Consider the following 13,623-nt stretch of genomic DNA (forward strand, 5'->3'; position numbering starts at 1 on the left):
AATACGTAGAAGCAACAGACAGATGGACAAAAAGTGACTAGAATTGTGTGTTCCACAGTGACCATGGAATCGAGAAGACTGCTGACTGACAGCAGCTGAGATCTGACTTATCTAGTAAGGGGTATGAAACAGATGCTTACAGAAATTGGGGGGACAATGATTCCTGATTATGGAAAGAAGCAGCAAAATACCTGCTGCTTTTCTCCCAGTTCCCTTATGGAAAAGGTAAGAAGCAGGCAGAACCTGTAAAAGGTGACAGCTCATGTGAAGTCTAATCCTGCTGCTTTACCACTGAGGATAATTTTAATTTCCAACTGCCAATGGCATTTGCTATTCCGTATATAAAATCACTCTTAGCTGGTATTTTTTGACTGCTGATGAGCTTTATTCCATTACTTGCTGGATACTCCTGGCTCCTGTTGACTGCCAGGGGCACTAGGGACACTGCAGCAGTTAAAAAGCACTCCTCAAAACACATAAATGCAGGGGTGTGAGTGCTGGTTCCTGTACGCTGCTTGAAGTCAACTTCTAGCTAGGTTGGTTACCTGGGAAACAGCTGTCAGCACAGTGGAAAGGATTCTATTTAGTGTGGTGGATAGGTGATGGTTTTAAAAAAAATGAGAAACAACAAAAAAACCACCATTGTTCCATAATTTAGCTTTTTATGTGTATCATGTAAGAAACAGCAGATAGGGTGTACTTTTAAGAAGTTTCTTAAGATTGAATTATTCCCTGAACTAAATAGTTGGAACTGCAGAAATTTTTTCATTTGTGGGAAGCACCAAATGTATGGTTTAATTTATGGGCAGCTCAAAATTTGTTTATAACAACAATATGGGAAAAAACCCGTAATTTTTACCAGTTATGTTCCATTTCTATGCTGCAAGTATGCCATAAGTGAGAATGTTTAAAGTTGTTAATTTTTATCTTCAGGGTTCTTCCAGAAGCATTAGTCTTTAGATCACCCCTCTAAGGAAGGTAAATATTGCCGGGTATTTCATATGGTGGTTCATAAGGAGGAACAGAGGCAGGTTAAGAATAGCTTTTCCAAAGTTGTCAGAATTAAGAATTACTGGCTTCTGTTTTGTGCTCGGATTCACTGACCTGTGTCACATCTCTAAGACAAAAGCAGAAAAGAGTGAAATGAAAAAGCTGGTTGTCTTGGCACCAGTTAGCATGCATTTCAGGTGACCTAACAATAAAGCACAGCTAAAGCTCAGTTGTTACCTGTATTGCTGTGCTGTTTCCCTCTTTTTAGAGAGTGTGTCATGCTGCTCGTTTGGCAAAAAGAAGGATAACCACAGCACTCTAAACTGTCTAAAATATGCCTATCTATCTTCCTAGTTCATAAAGTTGTTTTAATTCTTGTTAATGTTCCAATTTGAGATGAACCCTGAATATCTCACCACTGATTTGTTGTCCTTATACCACTAAGTGTGCTTCCATAGTTTCATTGCAGAGTTACTTTCATAGCTTCCTCTTCTGCCTTAACCCGGGCTTCCTCAGGGCTGCCAGAGGAGTTGAGTACCCTCTCTTCTATTGATGTGCAGTGAGCGCAGCACACTGTCAGGAGCAGTTTCATTGGAGAAGCCAGACTCCTGCCTTTTCCTCTGCCCCATGTCTTGTGTCCCTGCCAGTGTTAGTGCTCACAGAGGGAAGAGGGAGCTGATCTTTCTGAAAACAAATTTTGTGGGGGAGAGGCAGAGGGAGAGGGAGATGAGTCGACTTTTTTGGGAATCCTAGCCTAAAAAAGTCATGCTATTATTTCACAACAATAATCTCCCAATCATTTAATTTAATCCTCTAACCAAAGATTTAAGAAATTACCCTTCCCAAGTGTTACAGATAGTGAAATTCCAATTAACTGATGTGAGCATCACATCAGTTAGCTGGTAGGTGTACACATGAAGGCAGACATAGCATAAATGTATTAAAATGAGGAAAGGGTTTAAGGTATTGTACAACACATGTTTGTTCATGAGTAAATGTGACAAAATTGGGCATGGAACAGCTATGAGCTATTAAATAGAAAGGAAGTCCCTTAGGACTTTCCAAAGTAAAAGCAAGTAAAAAGTTTGTAATGAAATTCTGATTTTTTTTTTTTCCAGAACTTTCTTCTGGGAAACTCCATTTAGTGTAACTGATGCTAATTTTTTAGTCCATCAACTGGAAAATTATTGTCTCAATTACCCATGTGTCTTTGTTTCAAGATCTAATATTTCCCAAGCTTCCAGGATTGGAAAAGGTATCATATACCATTAGTCTGGAATACCACTGCTCCCTAGTGCTGTTACCATTTCCGGTTTTGCTGATCAGTATCCTCAAAACCACAGTCCTTAGCTTAAGTTAAATATAATTGTCCTGTAGGAGAGATAGGAAGGAAGGAAAAAAATATCCTGGAGGCTATTTGAAGGCAACTAAAGTTAGCCGAGAGCAGGTGATGAGAGGAAATGATGCTAGGTGAACATAGTTTATTTCATGAGTTCATACTTTATGCTTCTAGAAATGAAGGTGCTTATCCCAGACAACATGTATATGGTTTTACTTTGGGGATTTTTTTTAAGCAATCGGATGACAACATTATTGTTGCCTCCATTATCCTTTGAGTGAAATAAAATTAAGCCCACCTAAAGGAACTAGGCTGGATCTCTTCCTGAGAAAGGAGAAGACAAATTTAGCACAGAGATGCCTATGAGTAAAATGATGTGGCATGAAAAGGTTCCTCCAGAGAGGAGGAAAATTTCACATGACTCTAAGCATACATTTATGTTAATTAAGAACACATCTAGGGTTGGAGAGGATTGAGAAATGGATATTACTGTACAGAATATATATGATCGCTCTTAAATATGTTGTGCCTGTAGCTGCATATTACTATATGATCCACACTATACTTAGCAAGTCTGTCTGTCAGAAAGCTCTAATTGCTTTATGTGTGAGAACATTAAGCTGTAATAAATTTATATACACAGCTGTTCCATTACTGCGGAACAAGTTTTATCTCCTAATAAATTGATGTTTCTTTTTAGTGTCAACTCAAACCAAAATTTACACCCAAGAAGGTGAACCTTAACATCACATAATTAGTTCAGTGACACCAGTGGTAATAGAGGGTACACACTGTACATCTCTTAAACATATTGATGGAGAAAAGTTTTGACTTCTGTTAATTGTTTCTTGAAAGCTTAATTGTGATTAAGAGCAGCTTTAATTGGAAAAGGAAAAAGAATCATGACCTTTAAACATACACCGCAAATAGCACATCTGCATTTACAAGGAGTTGCACCATAACGAAAAAAACCCTAAAAGCTTTCTCTAAAATCGGGTGGAGGAGTGGGGGTGTGTGTGCAGGGAAAGGCATTGTGATTCTGTATGGAGTCACGTGTAGGTTAATGGAACAGAAGCTTAGACTGCCCTGGACTTTTGATTAATATTTAATTAATCTTCTGTAGAAGACTCTGATTTGAATTAAACTGGGTACTAATAAAGGAACCAATTCACCAAAGAGTTCACATAAATTTGACCTGCCATTATGAGGTTTTAAATTAAAATGGCCGAAGTTTTGTTTTCTGCTCATTTTATGCCTGCTCTACATCAAGTGCAAGTAATTTACTAGGAGTGATGGAGCTGGGAAAAATGCAGCCTGAATTGGGCACTAGTAATAGAGCCATAGCTGTAATATAAGACATGCCATTTCATTTCTTTTAAACAAGTAGCGTGAGCTAATGGGTTGTATTGTTCTCTCAATACAGGCTTTTACAGCCCTTGCAAAAGAAGCAATTACCTGTACACAGCAAAGGGAAGTATAGTTGCTTATACGTACTCAGATAACCAGACTGTCTCTGTCTTTGGTTGTCTGGGGTTCAGCTGACAGCAGAATGAAAGGAGGTGGCCTTATGAGTCTTGAGACTATTGTTCTTTTATTTGTGCCAATTGCTTAAAATTGTATTGTCTGGTTAAAAAATAAAAAAAAAAGGAACCAGAATGGTTTTTGGGACCTGCTTATGCTTCTCAAAGTGGCAGTAAAAATGATGCATGCAAATGAAGTCTGTCCCATATTGCAGTTCCTTGATTGCCCTGTCCATATTGTATAGGGGTGGCTGGAGTCACTATCGCCTGCTGTGAAGAGGGAGGGGCTGAAGGGCCTCTTGCAGGATTCTTCTTTTAACTCTCATGATGGATATTTAGCATCTACTTGACCTCAACATAGGAAAAATGAGTTTGTAATTATTTCACTCACTTTTTTTTTTCTGCCAGGTCTTTTCGTAGTCATGGTAGATGCCATCACCATCTTGTGTACTAGTCATCTAGTAACCTAGGGAGCATCTTCCATGTGGCCCTCTGTGTGATTTTGAATGATATCTAAATCTAAATTTCTCTAAGTATCAATTGTAAGGTGATTTTTCTCATTAGGATACTCTGACTTTATAAGTTTGCTCTGATACCTCATTCATCTCATTTTAGATGTCTCCGGTGTAGTCCTGAATAGCTCAGCTCCCTTTGCAGTCAGCAGGGATTCGAGTACTGAGCTGCCCACCTACTGCATTCATTTGCTGTGGGGAAAAGGACCATTTCACAAATGGGTGTGTGCTCCATTGTGCAAGAGCAAATCTGTTCTCAAGCTGTAAAATCTTTGGTTAAGGACGGGTTGTAGGCTGTCTGTGCAGTGTCTACAGCAGATAGGGTCCTGCTATTTGAGAAGTGCTTAATGATGCAGCGATCTGGCAAAAACAGTAAGAAGTAAACAGCAGCAAAATCAGATCTTTGTGGGTCCTGCTTCCTAAGGATATTTATCATTCTTTTCATACATAGCTTCTAATTCCTGGGTTTGGTTTCCCTGAAGAGCAAATTACTGTGCATGTCAAATGGGAAAATTCATGGGAATTGAACTTTATCTGAGTTAGTAGCATAGCAATATAAACTGCTCTCTGAAAGCCATGTCTTGCCTTAGTTCATTTTGAAAATTCCCATAGATACTCGTGGACTTTCTGTACCTTTTGTAGGGGAGAAGTCATTTTCGAGAAAGCTAGTCCTTGCACAAGTGATGTGCAATGTCTTCTACCACTGCCCTCTTCACAGCATCGTGGCAGTCACATGTGACAGAAAATACAGTGTGCCCTGTTACAAAATAACCCTTGAATTACAGAGACAATACTACATTATGAGTTTATTACAGAGATTAATCATAAATACCAGTGCAGTTTTGTGTTGATGTTTCATTAGTCTATCACTTAACAGCTCATTGCATTAATAAGGCTCATTGTATTGAAAAGATTTGGAAAAAGAATTAATTGCAATTCCTATTTTTTAAGGTAATTGAAGAAGGTACACTGAGTTTTTAAACTCGAGTTAGAAAAAATGGTTTTAATACACTTTTTTAATAAATACATTTCTTTAAAATAACATAGTCTTCTATATAGGCCTCTCAGTTCAGCCTATTTGTTTTTTTGGCTGGTGAGGAATGGTCAATGCCAGTAGAAACAAGTTTATGATTTGCATTAAATGGAACTGGCTCTGCAGTATTGCTTATGTTAATAGCCACAGTTACTTGCTTGTAGTATTTCATCTTGTCTTCTGGGAGCATGAAAGAGCATTTTGTAGATATGTATCAAATTCTTCAGGTCAGCTGGGTTCATAGTTATGCAGGCTCACAGTTCTGTAGCTTCATTTTCTTCTGCTGGCAGGAGTTCCTCTTTGCTTGAAATACCCAAAGGAAACTCTTCAAGAAAATGTGGAGAGCGTTAGAATGTCAGGGTACAACTTAGCCTTCTGTCATTCATTTAATAGTTATACATTTTCTGATGTTATAATAATTAATTCCTTTTATTGGACAATGGTTAAGTATGAACTTTAGCTGTTTCCTTGGAATATAAATTGCTGCCATCAGTAGTTAAAAAAAATCCATTTTCATCTCAATGTGGTTCTGTCGTTCCAGCAATGCCTTCAGAGTCCTGTAATGAGAGGGAGGGAAAATATCTTAGATGACGAGTAACAATGGCAAACTTTTTTTTTGTGGGGTGTTGTTTTTCATAGGCATTTGTTTACTGTATGGATCAAATGCTTAGAGTGTCCTTTGACAAGTGCAGTCCATTAAATGCTTTATTCATGAACTGGGATCAAGGGAATGTCTCAGTTCTAGCCTGCTCTCTGAAATAAGATAATACAAGCAATTTCTATTAAGTATTATGCTTTAGGAGAGTTGGGGGGGTGGAGGGGGGAGAAGAAATTCTTAATCTCTTTGATCAGATTTGAATGGCAGAGAAATCTTATGCATTAATGTTTAAAATTAGAGATTTTATCAGCAATCATTTTAGTAAGTAGAACTTGGGCTGCTGTACTGAATAAATATACTTCTTAGTACGTGTAATGTGTTGATTTCCCTGGAGTTACTTTCTAATTCATTGTAGAAAGCATGAGGAACTAGTAAATAACAAAACGAAGAAACTGTGTGATATTGCTGTACGTGGACATGTTCAAATCGTTGTAACATGCATCTTTCTGGTAGCCAGGGATAATTTACCAGATTATTTTTATAGCAGATTGTTTCAGAATCAATCCCTGAATTTCACACTGGTAACGAGAAGCGTAGAGCTCAAAATTATTCCTTATTTCTTCCCCTAAAACCTCTTCCAAACTCTTGGCCAGATCTTCAGACGCCCATAAACTCTTCAAGGCTTGGTTGGATTCAGTGGGTCTAGACAGGTTTGTGCTAGTTCAGCCCATCATTGCGTTTTAGAGCTCTGTACAGGAACTGGCATTGCTGTTCTTTAGTTAGAATCACATATGTGGGAATTTCCATTACAGTGAAGCTTATGAATTAGAAATCTCACTTTTTTAATAGCATTCAGGAAATAATTTCTGGTTTCTGTACAGGGACTCATGAAGTGAGCACACGTCAGACGTTCCAATGGCAGCAGAAGGTTCTGGTTTGTGGCAGTGATTTTGCTGCTGGGCCTCCTGCCTGAAGTGTCTGAAATAGAATTACAGTACAATTTATTAAATTTATTATCATGCTCTAGAAGAAAAAGCATTTTCATGATTTTATGATGTGACTGAGGATCTGTACCATGTGACTAATCTGTTATATTTTGGGATATCTGGCCAGTACAAGTTTGAGAAGCAGTAATGCGGGCTACACAGCCATGCTTGACATCTTCAAAACTTTTTTTAGCGCTTGCCACTTGGACTGAAATCTTCCTAATTAAAGATGTCAGAATAAATCAGTATCTTAGAAATCCAACTAAAATGAGGTAATGATGACAAAATAAAGTGATATCAGTTTGGATATATTTTAACATGATGTCAAAACACATTGTCATCAAAATCCCCCGAGACACCATTATGGTGTCAAAATGAAACATTATCAACCTACGACTACAAGAATAACAACATGAAATAATACCATTGTAACTTTGTAATGTAATGCCGGTATCGTGCAAAATAAATTTGACATACTAAGTGGAATTACTTATGATACATATTTCATTTCTTCCTGTTTACTAAAAAACATATGGCAATTATGTTACTCAAGAAAACCTTATAGCATTTGCATAGCATTTGCTAAATTAATGTGAATGTTGAGATCCAAATTGGCCATCAGGAGATCTTAACCACAGAAGCTGTTATGTCACAATCCTTGGCTTATTTCAGGCATGGCTATACACTGCTGTATGTTTCAGAAACTGAAAATCTTAGTGTTTTTTCTGTAAAGAATAATTACAAACATTAGTATAGCATACTCTGTAAAGAACCATTAAAGTTATAATAAATGAGAACTGGTCATTGTATAGACTTTTACAGGGTCTCAAAAAAACACTTCTTAAAGAAGGCTGTTGTCTATTTTTGGGTTTGTGAATACAAACACAAGAGAGGCTGAGTGACTCCATGAATGATGGAGGGATAATTTTATTCTAGTTCATTTTTCTGCCTAAGGATTAAACTGTTGGGTTATGCTGCCATGCCAGTTGACCATCACCTTCTATCAGCATTCCTGGTACTAGACTTTCTTACGATGATTCATTTTTCAACTACCCTGATCCCAAGCTAGCTATCTAGGGTGAGAGTCATCTGCCCTAATACAGTTGTCTAAATCTACCCATCTAATCCTGAGCTTATCCCTCTCCTCTTCTTTGTCCATGAAGAAAAGTAATGAGCTCTCAAGGGTAATTGCATCCTAAGACAGGTGCTCTGAATTACCCTCTGGAGTAAATTATTTCTCTGTATTTCCCTCAGCAGGGCCTAGATGGGTAGTTTTAACTATATGCCTATCTTCTAGGTGATTAAAATTGGTTGAGAAAATTTCTGCCTTACCTTCTCCTGCTAAATATATTAGCTTTCCTAGAGCCTTTATCAGGCTAAGTGTCTTGGTAAACCACTGAAGGGCTGTTTCTTCTGCAGCAAGAGAAATACACACTTTTGGGTATCTGAAATCTGCACTTGGGTTAAGGCTAAGGAGTCCAAGAACAATAATTAGAATGGATTTCTAACCCAGTGTTTCAAAACACAGCAAGACTCTCAGCAATTTCTGAGCATCCTGAACAGTACATCCAAAAAAGAATTCCTAAGGAAAAGACACTTTCAACATTTTTAAGAGGAACTATATGTCAAATAATTTGAAAATATCTTAAATAGTAAAAGTTGCGTTCTAGCTGACTCACTGAATTGAATTTTTGGATTATAGGTAAATGCTTTTCTTGTCTGTCCTTGCCTGGAATTGATTATTTGTTTAGTATAACTCATTTTATGGCAATTTCTAGTTTTAAAGTTAATCGAGACAGTGTGGTGGTAATGCATGATTAAAACATCAGCTTATTAAAATCTTCATCTTCACAATAAAATGTTGAAAGGATTTATTCAGAAATCAGTTGTTTTGCAAAATATCATATTAAGATTTCTTTTTAATCTCCATATGCAAATAATGTTTAATTAAAAATCTGAATTAGTTTTTGTGCTGATCAATATAAATCTTAGTGATCATCTTCATATGAAATCAACAGCCATATGAATTTAGGCACCAATTCGAGTAATCAATCTTAGGTTTGACTTTTGTTTTTTCATAGTTGAGTCATATGGGAAACTGTGTGCAGAGGCACTGAATGATGAAATACTTAACAGTAAGTTTAGATTTAAAGTTTTATTTAGAGGTTGCAGATGATTTGCTGCCAAAAATAAAACAGGGATTCCACATTTCTGTGTTTTGTGTAGAATTTATTTGTGATTTACTACTAATGCTCCTAGCAGAGGGAGTCTGCTTAAGTTTCAGATTTTGGAAACCACGTGACCTAGCCTTGGTATCCTTAGGCCAGTCATTTTTGTTTCTTTAGTGGACAACAACTCATTTTGCACTTGGAAATTAACCTATAGTTAGAGTGAGACATAACATAAAATCAATCAATATATTATTTGGAGATTTATAATGCAATAGTCGCTCTGTCAAAGAGCAGAAATAATTATACTATAATTATGTTAGTGGCTGGTAAGGACTGTGGCAGCCACGTGAACTTTTCATAATGTATGATCTTTTTACATGTTCAGGCATTTTAAAGAGATGTCTTTGTCTATACATCACTGTTTGGCTAGCGATGTACTGCTTGATACTGCAGTTTTATTCCTACTTTAGAATAAGATGTCAGTTTTAGTGAGGGCAAGTGTTCAGGAGAGTCAAAAACATTCTGTTGTGTTTTGCTACTTGCAGCACCCTGATACCTATTTCCTAAGCATTTTATGTGCTTAAAGAGAAGTAAACATAACATATTTTTGGGGTTTCCAGTACAACTTACGTCAGTGCATTAAGCAAGACCTAAATACCTTTTAACGAAGTTTTTTTCCATTGAAACATAGCTAAATTTCACCATTTACAAACAGTGCAACGGTGCATTATTTGAGTATTACTCACTCACTTTTCACAAATCCTTCAAATCAAGTGGTACAATCAGGATCTTCTTTTAATCTGGTTTGTTTGTTTTTTTTTTTTTTTTATGTCTCTAGACTCCTCCCATGAAAAGACACAGGCTTTTTCCCCACTCTCATGTTGTCTAGAGCTGGGCTCTGAAGCAGGTTTTGTACTGGAAGTGTCACCCCACTGCAGTAGCTGAGTCGTGTAAGGTGTGCGGGAGCGAGCTGGGTTATGCCTACGTAACAGCGTTCACACTACACAGGTGGTGTTGGCTGTGGACAGATGTTCCTTTTTGCAAATAGCTGCAGTGCTTTAGGAAGTGACTGCTCCCTAGCTGCTTGTTGCTGCCCCTCTGCTGAAGATTTCTGCCCCCGCGTCTCATCCAGCAGGGAGATCAGAAGGAGCTCTCCCTGAACAGCTTCCAGCAAAGCAGCTGGATGAGCTTAGGCAGAGACAAAGGCTGACATGGCCTGAAGCCCACTAGGGATCTCTCCGATCATCCCTTCTGCTGGCACAGGATCGGCCAGCTAGGTCCAGGACAGGATTTCTTCTCTGTGGTGTTTGTTAAATGTCTTTGTATTACTGTGCCAGGCAATCCCTGTGTTGACACAAAATAGCTTGTGATGCCTAATTGTGGATGCTCATCAGACCTAACAGCACTGGAGCCATCATTGTCTGTTACAGTTAGGATAGGAAGGTACTTAGAAGGTCAGAGTCTGCTTCTGCCAGCCTCCCTTTGATGTAATTTGGTATTTAATTTAGAATCAAAAATTTCTCCTTTGCCTGATCACCAGTATTTTTATTTTCTTTTTCTGTTATATCAAATCTTTGTATATGCATTTCTGCCATTTCCTTAACACCTTCCTAAGAAATTCACAGTTAGATGTCATATATTTTCTTTTGGGTTACATGTGGTGTTCCCTTTTTTTCTTTTAAACTTGGAAAATGCAATACCCTGTGACAATGGCTGTAACAAGTTGTGTGTGGCTGAAAATTGGCTTGGCTTATATCTGCAAAATCTAACAGCTCCAAAGTAAGGCTTAGACTGCGTGATAACCCAGTAGCTGAGTTTTCAGATGTTTATAGCAAGCTCCTGAAGTCTCTGCTTTTCTTTTTAGCAGAAGAATTCTCCTGAAAAGTAAGACTGGATTTCTGTCTCCAGTGTGCAGGCTCTGACAGGCTAATAAGGAAGAGTGATGGTAGCAATAAAAAGGGTCTTGGGTGCATTCTTCAGATTTCACTGGCTGTAAAATGATGGCCCTGCTACAGAAGGGCCACAGAGGGACTCAAAGTGAAATGTAGTCTGGAGAGTTTGAAGAGACTGTTGCGTCGAAGTGACCTCCCTCTCAGCTCCAGCTCTTTGCACTGTTTATGGCCACCGCATCAGAAGCGAGTGCTGGATTAAGAGCATTTGAGATTCCCTTTGTAACCCAGAGAATCGAGATGTATGGGTTTTATTTGTAATGATTTACTTTGTTGAAATTGGTGTGAAATGATCAACAAATGTCAATGGCAAAATCTGGAAATTAATTTCATTCACTGAAGAAAGCAAGTGTGTTTGGGGACTTCCGTAACTTCTTTGTGGTATTGGAGTTGACTACCACTGTGAAGGTAAATTAGGAATGACATAAAATTTCCTGATGATCTGATTTCACATGCACATGCATAGATATTGACATAAATCCTAGGTTTTAAATCCTTTTTTTGATTGAATTAATATGCTGAAATGTGGAGGTACATGTACAGGTAACATGTTAGATCTTGCCTGTTACATTAAGCCAATCCCTGAATTTAGCTGCCTTTAAAAACTGCGGACTTTAAAGGATATATAATGCTCTGTGTTCATATGAAATGGCAAGAGAGAAGGCTTCTTGTAGCCTGTGAACAGTAGAAATAAGCCAAAATTGAAAGAGATCTTGGGGAAAAAAATCACATAGGATGTATACTCTTCAGCATGCAAGAAGCTGCCCTTGTTAGAAACTAACTTTGCATGCATAATTAATTTGAGCAGCACATTCCATTTCTTACAACTACAAGAGAAATTGAATTCAGGTGTTTGGTGAACATATGGGGGATTTACTGTGAATTTATGACCTGTGGTTTGAGTGTAAAACCCCAAGATACTAGCTGATAAAACTTAATGAAGCTTGTGCAGAGAAGCTATTTTTATTTGCAGTTTTGTAATTGATACATTTTGGGGTTTTTTATACCTCTCCCACACCTTTTAATGCTTTATTCCAAATAAATTCTTTGACTTTTAAGAAAGAAGTAGTGTAGGATAAACCTTCCAACTGTACCATGTCACAAGTAGATCTGTAGTGTAACTCATTTGGAGTCTTGATCAGCTGATTTTTTTCTCAATTGACTATAGTAATTCTGTAATCACGCAACAGCTCTTTTGTATGACACTGGCTGTGGTTGCTCCTGTTTGTGTACCATGCCTCTATGTGTATTCATGGGAAAACTATTCCCTGGTATCCCAGATAAGGCTGTGTGTAGGGCACACTGGAAGGAGAGGACCAACCAAATCAGTTATGGTAATTTAAAAAAATAAACCGATACAATAAGAAAAGACCAACATGCTCTGGCAAGCTGGTGGCAGTCAGGGGATGGTGCAAACTGCTGCTGCCGCCCAGCCATCATCAACCCTGCGGTGTGTGGGCAGAGTCATCTGTGTCACTGACGATTAACAGATCGGTTTGAAAGTTAACAGAGAGCAGCAGACCGTGCCTTGGAGTATGGTGCTAACTTTAAGCCTGGTAAAGGGCATACTTTCATTTTATTTTACATCCATGGCTTTTTGCAACAACTTGACAGTTTCTGCTTATCCACCCTCAAGGGCCATCTGAAACAGACAAATCCATCTGCTTAGAGTAAGCACCATGGCGAGAGGGTGCTCGGGTTTCAGTAAATGTAGCAGAAGCTTTTACATGAAGATTATCACCTCTCTGCTTTCTGTTGGGCTGTTTTCATGCTGCTCAAGCCATGAAGGAAGGGGCCGATGCGTGCTGCCAGCTAAGGCCTGGCCACCAGCGCAAGGACATTGCCAATCCACAATGAGTTGGAAATAAATTCTTTTACTGCTCTACTCTTCCTGCAGACACACATAGATTCAAATTCAGCTCTTGATTTTTAATATGACTTGCGTAATCTGTTGAAATGAAAAAGAATTTATTTTATGCAAGTAGGTGATAGTTATTTGCCAGCTTGAAGTAAGAACCCATCTGGGTTTTATAACTGGTATCCAGAGATCTAAGCAGCCGGTCAGGCCAGCGAATGCCTGGCAGCTCAAATCTCTGTTAAAAGATTTCAAGGTGTAAAGAACACTGTTTGTTTACTAACCTTTTGGTTAGTCTAGTCATGTTTCAACTGCCTGGTGATGTTGTTAAGACCCTTCTCCATGCTTTTTCAGGCCAATAAATTTTTTCCCAAAGCTTTAGGCATCCCTGGTCAGTTGCATGTTTGTATCTACTTTATCAACACTGAAAATCTGTCTGTTTTGAAAGGATTACAACTCTGTACATCAGTGCATGACATCACACTGAGGCATTGCTTAATGATCTGAGACTCTGATGGTCATTGCTGTGCTGCTTGTTTCTGGAAATAGGTGACAGCCCTGGCCTATCTGAGCCTTGCTTACAGTTGCATCTTTAGCTTGTGCTGGCGGTTGTACGTTTTAAAGCAGCGCTCACAAAAAAGCTGATTGTGAAACGTGCCATCGGCAGATG

The sequence above is a fragment of the Eurypyga helias genome, unplaced genomic scaffold (assembly GCF_000690775.1).
Source record: "Eurypyga helias isolate BGI_N326 unplaced genomic scaffold, ASM69077v1 scaffold21729, whole genome shotgun sequence".
Lineage (NCBI taxonomy): Eukaryota > Metazoa > Chordata > Aves > Eurypygiformes > Eurypygidae > Eurypyga > Eurypyga helias.